Raw genomic sequence first — 15,845 nt, 5'->3', positions numbered from 1 at the left:
ATAGAGAGGGCGCGTTGCCGAGCGACGGGGGGGGGCCGTTCACCGCAGAGCGCCGGCGGAACAGCCACGCGGCCATCGAGAGGAGCTGCGCCGCCGCGAGCGGCCGGCCAGCCGCGGCCGGCTGCCCCAAGGACCGGGGCGGCCCCCGCGCCGGACCACAGGGAGCGCGGAGCGCGCACGGACAGAGCGGGCCGCGGGCACCGAGAAGAAGCCTCGGGTGACGGGAGTGCATCAGCCGGGTATGGGTAGAGCGGCGCATACCATAGAGAGGAGCTAGACAGGCCTCAACTCCGCCCCCACAGCGGAGCGCGGGAAAAGCGCGGGGCCGGCTTAGGCGCGAGCCATAGAGTGGCGGGCGCTGCCTAGAGGGGCCTCAGGCGGCGGCCGGGCTCGGCACCACTGGTGTCTGTGAGGGGAGGGCCGCGGCGCGGCGCGCCGCCTGTGAGGGCCTGCGGGCGAAGGTGGCCGCCCCGGGAAGGGCTTTGCCTGTGCTGTGGCGGAGAGGGAAGGGTTGAGAAGCGCCTCGTCAGCCTCCTGCAGGGCTGAGGCGGCGGGGCCTGGGGCCCTGGCTGGGGGAGGGCATGGCCGTCCCCTCCGTGCTGCCTGTCCCCTCGCCTGGGGGCCCCAGAGGGTACCTTGAAGGTCTGGGAAGCCCCGGGGGGTGTCGCTTGTAGGTCTGGGAGGTCCCTGGCGGGGGGGGGGGGGGGGGAGGTCTCTTGTAGGTCTGCGAGGTCCCTGGGGTATAGGCCTGGGGGGGGGAGGGGAGTGTCACTTTTAGCTCTGGGGGATAAATCCCCGATGGAAAGCAGAGGCAGGCGGGGGCAGCTGGCTGTGCTGTGGCACTGGGGTCTCCGTGAGGAGCGTTCAAGCCTGGAAGTGTGCCTGGGAGCCTTGCTGCCAGACTGGCTGGGACCCGCAGTGCTGTGCCTGACCAGGCAGTGGGAAGTACTGAATTGTGCCAGTGTCTGTGTTAAAAAGTGGAACTTGACAGAGTGCCTTTTCCTGATCCAGCGTGGCCTGGGACAGCAGATTAATGGACAGCTGAGCATTCTGTCATTGGGTTACAAAAGGAGAAGTTAGCGCATCAGAAAGGACTTCTCTTACGGCAAAAAGTAAGCTCTGGTGTGATCAGAAACAGTTCGTTAATATTCCTGTAATCAGTAATATGATTAAAGACACTCATAAATGGGAAATGAGTATATATGTGTGCAAAACATTTGTGAATGAAAAGCAGTTATGGTTGGGTTTGTGTATAAACCTCCATCCATCTCTGTTGCCAGTCAGCCTGATTATATGATTGATAGCATTCACAGATTTCCTCGGTTTATATTTGCTGTACGTCTGCATATTTGTTTCAGCTGTGTTGCAACAGGAGATGGCAGAGTTCCCAACCAAGAGCCTGGCGTGCCAGTATGAGTATAGACGTGTTTTATATTCTCCTTACCCTGCTGGTTTCCTTCAGAACTTCAAGTGTTACTGCCCTCCTCATTCCAGCTGAACAATGTACTTATATACTTATTTCCTACTTCCATGGGTAGAGAGGTTCTTGGTCATTGTGACAATTTGCCTCTCTTTCCAGGATGTGGTCTTCCTTTTGCTGGTAATTCTTGTTAAGAACTCGTAGTTCTTGCTCAATATTACTCCTGTTTTCTTCTTGGCTGGCTACAAGTTTGAGCTCCAAGTGCAGCTTTCCAGGAAATATGTAACTACTCTGTCTTCCATAGGCCTGAAAGCTTGCCCTAACTACTGAATTTCCTTTGGTTTTCAATAGATTCTTTTTTGGAGTGTTGTATACAACACAAATCATTTGTCCTTTTCAACCCCAGATTTCTCTTAATTACAAAGCCATTTAGTTTTCTGTCCTAGTAAATTTGTCTGTATAAAACAATGAATATTAAAATTGTCTCAGTAGATTGGTATTTTCTAAGCAACTATGATTTGTTTGAGGATGAAAATTACCTGCAGAATAGAAATATCAGCATCCCTACTCTATTCTCCTGCTTTAATTTTCTCTCTCATCAACATGGTATCAACTTAAACTGTGTTTGTTGGTATTGGTTCATCCAAGATCTTCTCTGCTGTGTTAGCCCTGTTTTTCTTTTCAAGTCCCGAGCCACTTGGTATGCTATGCTTTCTGTCTTCTCTGCAACAGCCAAGTCAATAGCAGAGCTAATCTGTTTTGATTCATATTATGAGGATGCCACAGTAGTTGAACAACTTCAGCTGAAGAATTGCTGCGCATTTATGTGATTTACTCTGGAGGAAGAAAGCGGCTGAATGAAGATGAGAAGAGAGAGGTTCTGAGAGATGAGGAAGGAGATGGTCCAAAGCAGGACTAAAACTGAGATAGCTGGAATCAGAGAAGCGGGTGGTTGTGGAGTAACATGGCTGAAGGAATAAATGTCAGAGAGACAAGTGACTCGAGAGTTAGGCGTGCAGGAGGACAGTGCATTCTGCAGGAGGGCTGCTGCTTGTGTCCTTCCAGCTCAGCTACTTTGCATCCTTGCAGCTTGCAGTCAGAGAGCTGAAGGGGCATGGAGAAGGAAGAGGTGATAAGCCATGAAGAATTGCCACAGGTCCCAGCGTGACTTGCTACAGTTCTCCTGCTAGCTGGGAGGGACGTTTGTGTTGTGCACCCGGGGGTGCTGAGAGAGCTGGCTGATGTCATTGCAAGTCCACTCTGTAGTCTTTGAAAGGTCATGGTTAATAAGGGAAGGTTTCTGATGATTGAAAAAGGACGAATGACTCACACACTCACACTCAAAAGGAGTAAGGAGGAGGACTGGGAACTATAAACCAGTTAAATTAACCTCAGACTCTGGGAAGGTGATGGCACACATCCTCCTGGATGCTTTTTCTAAGCCCATGAAGGTCATTGGGAACAGCCAGTGTGGATTTGACAAGGGCAGATTGTGCCTAACCAACCTGATTGCCTTCTGGGATGAGATTGGCTAGTGAACAAGGGGAGAGCAGTGGATGTAGTTTACCTCGACTTTAGCCAGGCCTCTGGCATGGTCTGCCATAGTATCCTTGTACCAAATTGGTGAGATATGGATTTGAGAAGTAGACTGTAAGTTGGATGGAAAGTTGCCTGAATGGCTGGGCTCGGATGCTGGTAATCTGTGGGCTGCTGAACTTAGCATACAGGCTGAGAGAACTGGGGTTTGTTTAGCCTTAAGAAGAGAAGTCAAAGGGGAATCTTACTGCTGCCTACAACCACCCAATGGGAAGGTTAGAGAAGACAGAGCCAGCTTCTTCTCAGAAATACTCAGGCATAGGATGAGTGACAACAGGCACGAGACAGCTGTGCATTAGCCCTAGGTGGTATACAGCTGCAGTAGTATGGAGCCACAGCTGCAACATTAAGCTAGGGCCCAACCTCCACCAGCATTGCCACTTTGACCACCTCCTTATACATCATCTCTAGTGGCCAAGGCTGCTTCTTCCCATCTAAGGCCTATAGGAAGATGTCTAGTGAGGACTGGGACAGGGGAGTAGGGGAGAGAGGCTGTCGGATGTGGTGGCAGCTTCTGGTTGAGACCAGAAGAGAGTTTTCTTGGCAGCAGAGGCTGTTGGTCAGGAAATGGTGAAAAAGAGAATATTGGTGGAGGCTTTCTTCTTGAGTCCTTGGAAGATATTGGTGTACCTGTCTTCCTCATCCCTTTCCCCACTGCTGTCATTCTGCCTTGTTTGCCTGTGTCCAACAGATTGCTCTACCTCATCAGACCTTTACTGCTTTCCTTTAAAGGCTGTGCTGTCTGTTATGTGCTCTTCTTCTGCTGGAAAGTCCCTGTCCAGATCATGGTGATGGGAAGAGCATAAAGGCTGGAGGGCTCCTTTATTATTCACTACCAGTGGTCCAGCTGTTCTTCACGTTTTCCAACACAGTGCAAGAAACTAAGTTTTTAAGTGTTCAGAAAGATGATAAAGTTTGACATTATTAATTACTTGGGGTAAGTAAAACCAGTAGCTGACAATGAGGAGCTGTAGAAAGCTCTCATGATACCAGGTTACTGGGTGATAAAATTGCAGATGAACTTCATTGTAATATGTATGCAATGTAATGTAAATGAGGGAAAACAAACTTGACTATGCATACCAGGCAGTCACCTACCGCCCTGTAGGTTTTAAATTATCTGCTGCAGAGGTTCTGGCATCAATTCGTGTTGTTTTATGAAAACATCAGCTGTGTGCTCATGGCAGTCAGAAAGGCAAGTCAATCTGTAAAAACTGCTAGGAAAGGATTAAAGGGCAAAATGTAAAGCATAATTATCCCATTGGATAAATCCATGGCATGCTCATCGGCTCAGTGCTGTGAGGAGTTCCGGTCCTTAAATCTCAAAAAGATACTGTAGGACTAGGAAAGATATAGAAAAAGCAGCAAGGTGAGATAAAATAGGAAGTGTCTACATAGAAGAAAAGATTGAACAGGTGATGACTTCAGCAAATAGGAAATTACTCTAATATTTATATGTATAGAAGTCCATAAAATCATGTAGGGAATGGAGAAGGTGAAAAGAGAGAAAATATTTTCTGTTTCTCACAATTTGAGAATGAGGCTGTCAAGATATCACTAGTAATTTTAAGCAAATAGACACTTTGCTGCTTAAGAAATGTATTTCTTTTAGTGGAAAGAGGACACCAGACTGGCTGTAGAAAGCAAGTTAAAAACAGACATCTGAGGTTGTTTTCTAGGAAGTTATAGGAGTTCTTCTCAGGTCCTTCAGAAGACTTGGAATTGAAAGCACTCAGCTATTCAGTGCCTTAAACCCTCATTACTGCCAATCCCCCTTTAAAGCCTAGGCAAAATCAACTTATCTACAAGTTCTTCTCTTTGAGGCGTATTTGCCACTGGAACTTTATTCCCTAGGTGCCGAAGCTGTTTCTTCCTCTTGTCTCATAAGGGTCTTCTGGTAAATTAGGTATTTCATCTACTTTTTTCTTTTTCTGAATCTTGAACAAAGTAACTTATGGAACACGTAAGGTTTGATACACATCAAATTTTCTCTAGCCAGAAATTTATGGCTTAAAAAAAAAATGTGACTTTGACTGAGTATACTTGAAACACTGTAATTATAGAAGATCTAAGTTCACAATTCACAAACGTAGAAAATGTTTATTTTATTAGATTTCTTATAATATGTTCAAACAAAAACAAATGTGCATGTACACACCCTGTCAATACTGCCAACTACGATTTATTAAGGTTTATAAATTTATTCCACTAGGTCACTTTATTGTTAAACAGACATGGAATGCAGGATCAATGCTCAAGCTGGGAAGCTGGGAAGGCTAAAGATAACAATCTCATCTTTCTGTTAAATACGTTTGTAAAGGACATTTTTGAGGAAGTCCTAATTAATTATAGACCTAAAACCTGGACTGTATTTCTCTTAATGCTGTTGTATCTTTCAAATATCTATATTCAAATATCTGCTCTTTCTTATTTTCATAAGCTGTAACTGGCACTGGCGTTTCACTCTTCCCTGCCTGCTGCAAAGCCCCTCAGTCACAGTCATTGTAATCCAGAGCTGAAACTGGGAGTGCGTTTTGGGGCTGTATCTTGGTGCTTTGTGATTAACTCGGAGGCCCAGGGAGAATCTCCTGGTGTTGACAGCCCCTGACAGGAGATGTCACATGAATTCAGAAGGAGCTCAGAGCCTTCTGGTGACTGCTATGAGAAGAGACATCATGACAGAAAACCTGATTGATGAGCAATGCCACAAGTAGAAGGAGCGCTGTGTGGTGATTGCCTATAATTGAATGGTCCATGGAGGTTATTTCTGGGTTTCCTTTGAATGGTGACATATACTTTAAAAGTGTTTTTCCTGTAGGAGACCTACAGATTTTAACCCTTTTACTCAGCAATTGCCTGTTAATGCAGCATATTAACAGGCTTTGAAATTTAACAGACCGTTTTTACTTCCTGCCTAGTGCGGAGCCGTATCATAATAATTAAGTAAGCATCGATAACCAAAGATGGTCAGTCGTGTAATTACCTTTGGAAGCGCTTCGGTGTCAGCTTTTGCTTCCTCCTTTTAGTGCTTTCTTCTTATGGCTCAGTTGCGTGATCTGACAACAAAGAAATGTTGATTATCGAGGTTCTTCCTGTTTCTGATGATCTGCTCCTGTGACATGGGCTTGTCGCAGCCATATTAAGCACAGCAGCGATGCTTGTGGCGGTGTATGGGATGTGAGGCGTTGTAGCCCCCTCACCCAGCAAAGCATCTGCTCTCACTGGCCAATTAAATTGGCTGCTTTCTCATTAAAACCCTTGTGCAGACTCTGGTATGTCACAGATCTTTAAAATCTCCATTATGAATTCCACTTTCTTCTGGGTATTTTTAGCTTATACTTGAAGAAATGATTATTGTCTCTTGCACTTAAATATATCAATTTCAGCTCCATGGACATCTCCTCTGGGCCATATTGAAAGACCTGAGCTGACTTTAACTGCTGAATCCTTAGGGAGGATTTCAACAGAGCTCTAAGTGTTGGACATTGGAGCTGTGCAAGAAGGAAGAAGGAGAGAAATCAAGCCCTCCCCCCTTCCCTTTGGGGATTCAGGAGCACATCCCTTACAGATTTACTTGGTTGTGCCAATTTAATGTGATTTTTTTTTTTTTTTTTCTGAGGGCCAGGAACCACTCAAGGAAGGCTGACAGGTTTTATCAACAGAATGGAAACTGAAGTGATAAGGTGAGAGTTATTGACCTGATAACTAACAAACAGAAAACTTCACTGTCCCTCAAGCTAAATATTGCACTCAGCAGGTAAGTAAAAGATGGCAACAGCTGTGGTCTTGACACTGAGTGAGAGTATGTTTTAGCGTAGAAGAGCAGGAGGTGAACTGTGAAAACAAACACATTCAGTTTGCTACAGACTGTTTCCCTCTATTACTTTTAATGAGAGCTAAAATCCAAAATGCACAATGGGACAATAATATTATGGATAGAAGAAACTGTTCATACAGCTCCTAATTTCTAGGCAACAGGTTGCAATTAAAATGACTGCATAATATTAATAGTTCACCATTATCAGGTATGGGACCAATTGGTACTAGCCACTGCACAAACTGAAGCAAATGGAGTGCTGTCCTTGAAGAAACTTAAGCTAATAACTTGAACCTATTATGCTCAAGTGAGTTTGAAAAATGAGAGAAGAGTAAAAAGGTGAGAGGAGCTGTGATAAAATGCATCACTATATAGGCTGGTAAGTACATGGCTGGATTGTCATAGTCAGTTAAATGCTGGTAAATATTGCCTAAGGTTTTTTTTTTTTTTGAATTCTAGAACTGTAGAGTGGGGAGGGCAAATGAGAAAAGAAGGGGAGGCATCCACTGAATGACAATTTAGAAGTAACAGGAACAAAAAGCACTACAACAACAGTCTTTTGTCCTTCCTTTTTCCCCCCATCATTTTTTTTTCGGAAGAACATGCATGGCATTGTGACTGAAACCTCTCTGTCCTGATTCTTACATGCCTCTTGAAATTCTTGTGTGACAGAATATGAAGGATTCAATGGCCGAACATATAATATCCATTTCCCTCTGTGGCACCTGGCCTACTCAGTACAACTGGGAAAGACAAAGGCAGGCAAATCATCATTTCCTATTCATCTTCTACATGCTAAATTTTTTTTTATGGAAGCAGTTTTGTACTTCTTATCATGCTTGTCATCCTTCCATGTATCTCATCTTTTTCCTGCTATGGTTTTCTTTTGAGGTGAGGGTACCAGAGCTGTACTTGGTAGTCAAGCAGCGGATGCACCATAAATTCATACAGTGGCATAGTCATATTTTTCTTGCTACTGATGATCCTTTTCCATTGAGAAAACTCATCATTTGCTCTTATCTTCTGTTTCCTCTATTTAACTGGTTATTTATCTCTATGAGGTTCTTACCTCTAGTCCATGGCTGTTTAGTTTATTTAAGAGCTTTTCATGAGGGATCTCCTTAAACCTGTGTGTGGTTTCTGGGAGCTTGGGGCGAGTTAGAAATACATGGAAAACTTCTCACTTGGGTCTCCGTTATTCACACATTTTTGATTCCTTCAGAGAATTCCAGTGGATTTAGGAGGCCTAGATTCCTTTGACAAAATCATATTTACTCTTCTTTAATGTGTTGCACTTACTCATATATTGATTAATTCATTCTTTACTAGAGCTTCCACCAACATGATCAGTGTAGACATTAGACTTAGTGGTCTGTGGTTCCTTGAATCACTCCTGAATTTATTTTTAAAAACTGGTTTCATATTAATTACCTTCCAGTCCTCTGATAACCGTAGCATTTTTCAGCAAAAGGTTGCAGACTATAGGTATTAGCTCACATAATTCATATTTAACATTCTGTAAACATCTTAGATGAATACCATTCACTGCCAGCGATGTGTTATTATTCATTTTGTCTGTTTCCTAATCTAAATAATGTTATATATTAAGACAATCCTTCTATGAGTCCCTAAAAATAAGATGCTGGTGTCAGAGTTTCTCCAAGATTCTCCAGGTGAATAGAGATGCAAGCCATATGCCTATTTAGATTTTTTGATTTTTTGCTATGGCATTATCTTTTCCGAGTGCTTCTTTTATACCTGTATAGCCCACTGGCTCTTGTAAGCTTCTTGCTCTTGATATGTTCAAGAAGGATTTATTACATTTTTTTTATTTCTTTAGCAAACTGCTTCTAAACTCTTTCTTCAGTCTACGTTATTGTGCTTTTACATTTAGTTTGCCAGAATTTATGTTCTTTTTAGTTTTCCTTTTTCAGACACAACTTCAGCTTTTTGCAGGATACCTTTTAACTTCCAACAGCCTCCCTGATCCTGCTGTTTTATGATGCTAGCTTTTTGTTTTTCTCTCAAGTCTTTTTTGACAGGTTATATGCATTTTCTTTGAGCTTCCAATATAGAATCTTAAAATAGTCTACCTGCCATCTGAAAACACTTTACCTTTCTGGCTGCCACTCTGAGTATATTTTTTAACAAAAGTTCCTCATTTTTGAATTCGCTCTGTCTGAAATCAAGCACAACAACGTCAATTGCCAACACTTTTTGCTTCAGAGTATGCAGTCATGAATCAGATATAAGGATTAAGGGTTTTGGCCTAGCCCAATCCCTAGAAAGGCTGGAGATACCAGCCATTAACATTTCATCATGAACTGAGAGCAGATAAGGAGGTAGCTTGCCAGGGCTGGAGATGGTGGGAATTCCTGCCCTGGAACATCAGCTTCTCTCTCCAACCCGTAATAGAAAAAATGACAGCTGACACTTAGCAGAAAAAGCAACCCGGGCTGATTTGTTGTGATACTAAGTTTGATACTAGTTGTACTTCAGCATCTTTGGTGTGGCTAGGAGCCTGTGCTTGTGGGAACCAGAGCGAGGTGGCGGAGAGTCGTGCTGACAGCATCCCTTCGTAGGTCGGTTGATACAGGAACAATCTGATATACCAAGAAGTCTGGGAAGATAGTGTGTGAATGCAAGTAGTTCTCCACTATGATAATGCTAGATAAACCAGAGCTTTTGAGTGCTTCATGACTTCGGTTTGCATGTAACAAAATCTTGGATAAAGCATGATAACAGTAGGGCTAAGATCACAGATGACCGAGGCTGGTTTGCTAACTAATTCTCTTTGGGGCTCTCCAGTTCCAAGCTGTGCCTTGCAGCAACTAGTGGCTGCTTACTAGCAGCCCCAAAGCTGCTCTGAAACTGGTGGGGATGAACAATCATTGCCAAGCAGGTGCCGCACTTCGGATGGCTTGTGATTCCTCGCTATGGAAAAACACTTGCTCTGAGGTTGAAAAGGCACCGCTAGTCAGCTACTGCAAAATACATTTAAAGCCAGAGTAAACCAAACAACACCAGTTGCTGACTAGCATTGACTGCTTAGCAACAGTGAGATTGATAAAGATACAGATAAACTGACTGTTTTCTTAGCAAGCTGGGTAGGAACTGAAGTAATTAGCTGCTAGCTGATGAAAAGCCATGCTTTATTATTAGTATAATTATAGATATAATAGACCAGGAATTATTCAGTAAATGTAAGAGAGCCGATACATTACAAAGAAGGTAATCGGAATGGAAGAGAAAATGACAGCCATGTGAATTTGTGAGAAGGAGATGTAAAGAATTAAGCTTAAAAAAAAAAAAATCTTACGGCTGCAATCTTCTGGGTTTCCACTCCTTGACAATCTCCAGCAGTACTACAGCACAACCATTTATTTGATGAGTCTAGTGGGAAACCAAGCTATAGCTGGTTCTAATCAATATTGGTAACTGATTATAATATTTTGGTAAGGCGTCGCTGCTTTCCCTTGGCACCTTGGGTAAGTAATCATTGCTAAGAAGCAGTCATGTCAGTCAGCTGCCCTGACTGGTTGCTGCATCTTAAACAGTTTTCCATGCCCACTGGGGATGTGGCTAGAGATAACAGGCTAAAGTGTAGCAACAGCGACATTAAGAATTTGTCATTAATACTGAATGAATAATCACTGCAATGGATACTCTGGGGAGGGTTTTAAGTACCTCTCTGCCTATGTCAGAACTGACATAAGTTTTACTGGCCCTGCTTTTGTGCCAGGGAAGGGACCAGATGCTAATGGCAGCAGTGGTGATTGGTGTCTTCTGTAAGAATCTGGAAGTGGAGAGGACCAAGATTTGTGCACTTTTTCTTAAATTGTTATAGCTATGGATGGCAGTGGAATGGGAGACTGTCACCAGGAGCTCTAATGTAGGTCCTAGGGGACTGGAGGTACTGGTGCCAAATAGTTACAGACCCTCTGCCCGTTGCACTGGTTAGAAAGGAAAATAGAGATACAAATCTTCTGTTGAATTACAATTTGAGGACTAATTATTAAAATGGCTTTCGATTAATGAGTTGTAAGTCAAGCTGGTTTGGCAAATAGCACTTTGAGGTATTTGTAAGACTGATAATCTTAAGATGATAAGAGGAAGGTATGACACTGTAACCTTAATGATGTCTTAGTGCAGCAATGATGTAAATGTGCATGAGCAATTACTGTATGAAGTCACTAGGGTACATCAGGATGAACGGAGTACCGAGAAACTCTAATGAGCATCAACTGACCGCAGAATTGTGGAAGCTGGAAGAAATCTCAGCAAATCACTTTGTCCATCTGCTTTTTCTGCAACAGCATCAGATCTGCCTGTGACAAGCTTGGGATGTGTCGAACTGCTCTTTCTCTCCCATTTTATAGCAGTCTTTTGTATACATCAAGACTGTCATTGCATCTCCCTTCAGTCTGTTCTCTTTGGAGCACCTATCTTCTCAGTCTTTCGATTCCGGTCATGTTTTTCAAACCTCTAACTGTTCATGTTATTCTTGCCACTTGGCCTGTCAACCTTTCTTGAAGAGGGGTACAATACTGGACATGCCTCTCCACTGAAATCTGAGTAAGACTTACTATAGTGACAGACTGCTTCAGATGTCTTGCAGTCGATTCTGATAATGTATCTGTATAATGTTTTCTCTTTGCTCAAGAGATTGACCCTCGTTCAGAACCTTCAGATCTGGTTTTGGCAGACTGTTTTCTGCCCAGCTGATGGCCATTCTGTGTTTTCCCCTAAAATAAAATGCTCCATTTAGTACAATTGCGATAGAGAAGTTGTCTGTAAATTAGGAATCAAGTTGTTAAAAGTTTTTAATACTCCCATCCCCTATGTATTTGTAGCCTCTCTTAGTGGATTTAATCTTGGCAGATTTAATAAACACTCTCCATTCCCTCTTCCAGGCTATCAATAAAAAATTGAATGGAGCTGGTGAACAGCTGAGGAACCATTCAATTCATCCTTAATTTAAAAAAAGAAACTTGAAGCTAGCTTGGGAAGCTTCTGAACAGTCTGAACTACAAGTCTGAACAGTCTTGTAGAAGTATGATGAGGTTTACATTAAAAAAAAAAAGCTGGGAAACTTAAATTTAGGTTGTACTAACTTACTTGAATATAATAGATTGGTAGTGAACAGCTAAGAAAACAGAAATAGAGATTAAACTAATTTCATAACCTTTTAACCCAGGAACCCTAGATCTCCTTAGCAAAGTGTTTTCTGGACTCTGATATATACTCACTGTTGACACGGGCTTATTCACAGAACAGAATGACCTTTGCACAGCTCAATGTAAGTGTTTGCATGTGTGGCAAGTTCCAGTATCTCCTGTTCAGTGCACCCACCTGACTCCATGTTTGATCTTACCGAAAAAACCTGTTATACTCTCTCATAACACTTCTGCTGGAGTGTTTGGTACTGTCTGCATAGCAAGTGTGTGTGTATTTATCAGTCTAGTATATCAGGCAAAAAGGAAAGGCTATACATTGCATTGGCATGAACTATGTGCTTGTTTTCGGAAACCTTAATTCGGCCTGAATTCAATATTCTAAAGGGCAAAAAATATCACCCAGCAAACTCTTAACTATGCATGAACAAGCCTTTTTGCCAGTACTGTTTCCTGTGTGCTTCATTGTGTAGAATTATCATAATGGTTGTGCCTTGAAATGTTTGGAAGATGGAACTGCTGGTAGAGAAGGTAAATCAAAAATGTTGTCCCAGAATATAGACGGATGTATTCCATGTTGGTCACAGGAATTTTAAAGTGTGTGGGATCCCTGTTATGGCTCTTTCCTCTTTCATTGCTTGTTTCGCCATCTTCTGCGATATAAATCCCCTTTTCCTTCCTGGTCCTCTGAGCTTAAAGAGTGGTAGAAGCACTTTAGAAGTCATTAGTGTATGGAAAATGTTCATTGCTTTCTGGTATCCTTTGGTTTTGCATGGACCCTCCATGGGCAGGTACTCACAACAAGGTCAGAAATGTTCTCGGTGGTGAAGCTGAGGCATACAGGAATTTACTGAGGAGAGGGGTGCAAGGCAATGAAATATGGATTTTATAACACAGAGGTAAGTAATTTCTTAAATTGTGAGGGTTTTTGAATATTAACTATAGGTGAGCTCCCCTATAAGGCAGCTCTTCACATTTTGTTATGGATTGGTTTAAAAAGAAGATTCAGATAGCATAAGTAAATTTTAAAAAGGCAGAAGTAAAAATGACATTAAATTGGTTGAAAGAACAGAGTTACAATAGCAAAATAACATTTTAAAAATAAATGGGTAGCTAGGAAAGGGTGTTAGCGAGTCGTGCTGCTTGGAGATCACAGAGGCACCTAAGCTTGAGTTTGTGTGACTGCATCTGAAGCAGAGAAACACAGCCAAACCCCTGCTCTCTCCTAGCATATTGTGCTCCACGGTAATCGGGTTTAGTAACACAGTGCTGAGAAAGAGACTCCTACTATTTAGTATTCGTTATAGACAGCATTTTTCAGATTGGAGTGCAGCAGTGTCAACAAGCCACACTGGAGGAAAAGTGAAGAAGGTCGTTTCTCCAAGCTCTGATTTATTTCTTCTTGGTATTCATTAACTATACAAACCAGTGGTCCCACCAACTTCAGAGAAGGAAAGTAACACTCAAAGCACTAGCATTTTCCAGTACTTGTCCAGGAGGCCAAAACCGGGAAGGAGCCCGCCCCTGCAGACAGGCTGGTGTGTTACTGCACACTGTTGTGCCGGGACTCGGACAGCTGTGAGCAGAAAGCTGCCTGGACAGACCAGAGGGACAACCAAACCTGGATCCTACTTTTGTCTCAGGGGCTTTCATGTGCAGTATGTTCCTTCAATGCTGGCCTTGTACTGCAACAGCTGACCAATCCTGAGATATTTGATCATTAATTCCTGTAAGCTGCGAGAGTACTGAGCCCTGCAGCAGAGACGGGAGCCACGGTAGGGCAATGCCGACAGGTCTTGGCCCCAAGCTCTCTCTGGCCTAGCGGAGCTGGCCTAGCAGAAACGATCTAACACACTGAAGAAAGGCCATGCGTTTGACAGTTGTGCTCCAAATGGGGCTTGTGTGAGTGTCTGGAGAGCTGTAGCAATGGGGGATCTCTCCGGCTGCCTTCCCTGAGCAAGGGGTTTCACCTTGTTCTGTAGGTAGAGGCTCTTGCCTTTAAACATGAATCCTTTAAAACCTGCTCCCCCAGGTTCCCTGCCTCTCCTCTACCTAGGCCTGATAAAGCCTCCTTGCAGGGCCTTTTGAAAACTTGGTGATAGAGACTCCTCTGCCCCCGCCTACCCTGGGGTCAGGGGTCCCATTATCTGCAGTGTGGTGGCAGAAGACCTCTCCATCCTTTCCCTTCCAGATGGAGGTGTTATGCGTTCTGCCCATCCCTCCCGTGCCTCCCTGGTTCCCTTCTTGGGAAATACCTTGTGGATGTTGATCTTTTTTTCTGAGGGACTCATGGTAGAGAACCTGAGAGGATTTGATTCCTCCCCACAAGTACATCACAATAATATCTAACTTTTAAAATAGGACTTAACTCAAATGTGTGGAAGCTTTTTAAAAGGAAATTAAAAGCAGCTGCTATAAGCATGCAGTGCTTGCAGGAGATGAGACACTAGATGAAAAAACCTTTATCTGAAGCTCAGAGAAATGTATCACTAAGTGAAATAATTCTACAAGGGACCGGAAAGGCAATATGCTAACAGCCAAGTAGAAGATAGTATTCAAAATCTGGGAGTACTGAGTAAATGAAGAAATTATATGAAAAAGAAAGCATAAACTATCAAGTTCAACCTATAGGGCAAGCAAGAAAAAATTTTAAGGTGCAAACTCAGTAGAGGAATAAAAACTACTAGTATAATTTTTTTCAAAATTGTGAGAGTAAAGTACTTTGCCAGAGATTTGGTCAACAGATGATCGAGCTCTAAAAGGAGTACTGTAACAGGAGAAAACTGTGGTTGAAAAAGAAACTGAAGCTTTGCATTGGTTCCAGCTATGGCTGAGGTAGGTTATTCTCCCATGAGAACCAAACTTTATGGGGACAAATGTAAGGAACTGTCTCAAATGACATTAAAATGCATTTTAGGACTAACTGATAAGATGAACAGTAAGAAATTGCCAAGACCATATGGTATTCACTCAAGAGCTCTGAAGGAAAACAAATATGCAATTATGGAGCTACTATAGTGTGTAACCTGTCACTTAAATGAGTCTCACTATAGGAGGGATAGAGTATGGTGAATGTGACAGCAATATCTGAGAAGGACCCCAGGAGCAAAACGGAGAACTGCAGACCGTCGCATTGGAGTCTGTACTGAGCAAGTGAGTGGAAATTGCAAGAATATATCTCAAATGGATAAAACCCAACACATTACGGAAGATTTTTGTAGTGAAAAACCAAATTTCACAAATCCGTTAAAACTCCTGAAAGACACCTGAAGATACAGCTGGGATGATCTAGTCATAATGACAGAAGAAATGCTCCAATGAGTCAGACAAGTGGTCCATCTCCCTGATTGTCTACCTGTTGTCCCTATGACAATAGGATGTGCTGTTTCCAGAGAATACACAAGCCTGGCCACTGTAGTGCCAGCCTCTGTAGTCCATTCCTCTCATGCTCTTCCAGCATTCACTGTTAGTGTATTAGGGAAGGCAGAAAGCACATCTTCTGCCTAGTTCATTCAGTATCTGTTTACAGACCTGTCCATGAGCTCATCTCATCTCTTTTTGAACCTGTCTGTCTGTATGACATCCTGTAACAGCAAGTTGTACAAAGTCACTATGCTCTGTATAAAGAAATACTTTGTTTGCTTTAAACCAATCTACAAGTTTAATTAAGTGCTTCCTAGTTCATGTATCATAGGCTTTGGAGAACAGCTATTCTGCATTCAGCTTATCCACCACCTTCATGATTTTATAAACCTCAGTCATATCTCCCTCACCTGCCTTCTTTCAAAACTTAGGAGTCCTTTTAGTGTCATTTCCAAAGCAAGAACTAGAAATCAAT

The 15,845-nt window shown here is 42.8% G+C and overlaps 1 long non-coding RNA gene across 9 annotated transcripts in view; it reads left to right on the top strand.

Annotated features, from left to right (window-relative positions):
- LOC112981814 (uncharacterized) overlaps nt 1-15,845 on the top strand; it is a 32,240-nt gene continuing 16,395 nt past the window's right edge. Inside the window, exons 1-4 of one of the 9 annotated variants that reach the window (XR_010391713.1) lie at nt 1-239; nt 1,012-1,112; nt 6,636-6,699; nt 7,042-7,212. This is a non-coding gene — a long non-coding RNA (uncharacterized LOC112981814). Of the gene's footprint in view, nt 240-303; nt 462-504; nt 643-1,011; nt 1,113-6,635; nt 6,700-7,041; nt 7,213-15,845 lie in introns of those variants that run through there. The other 8 variants (XR_010391710.1, XR_010391709.1, XR_010391711.1 and 5 more) reach the window with 8 other exon arrangements.

Source organism: Dromaius novaehollandiae, chromosome 15 (genome assembly GCF_036370855.1).
Source record: "Dromaius novaehollandiae isolate bDroNov1 chromosome 15, bDroNov1.hap1, whole genome shotgun sequence".
In the NCBI taxonomy this organism is placed as follows: Eukaryota; Metazoa; Chordata; class Aves; order Casuariiformes; family Dromaiidae; genus Dromaius; species Dromaius novaehollandiae.
Note: the sequence above shows the minus strand (reverse complement) of the source record. Positions and strands in the feature narration are given on the sequence as shown.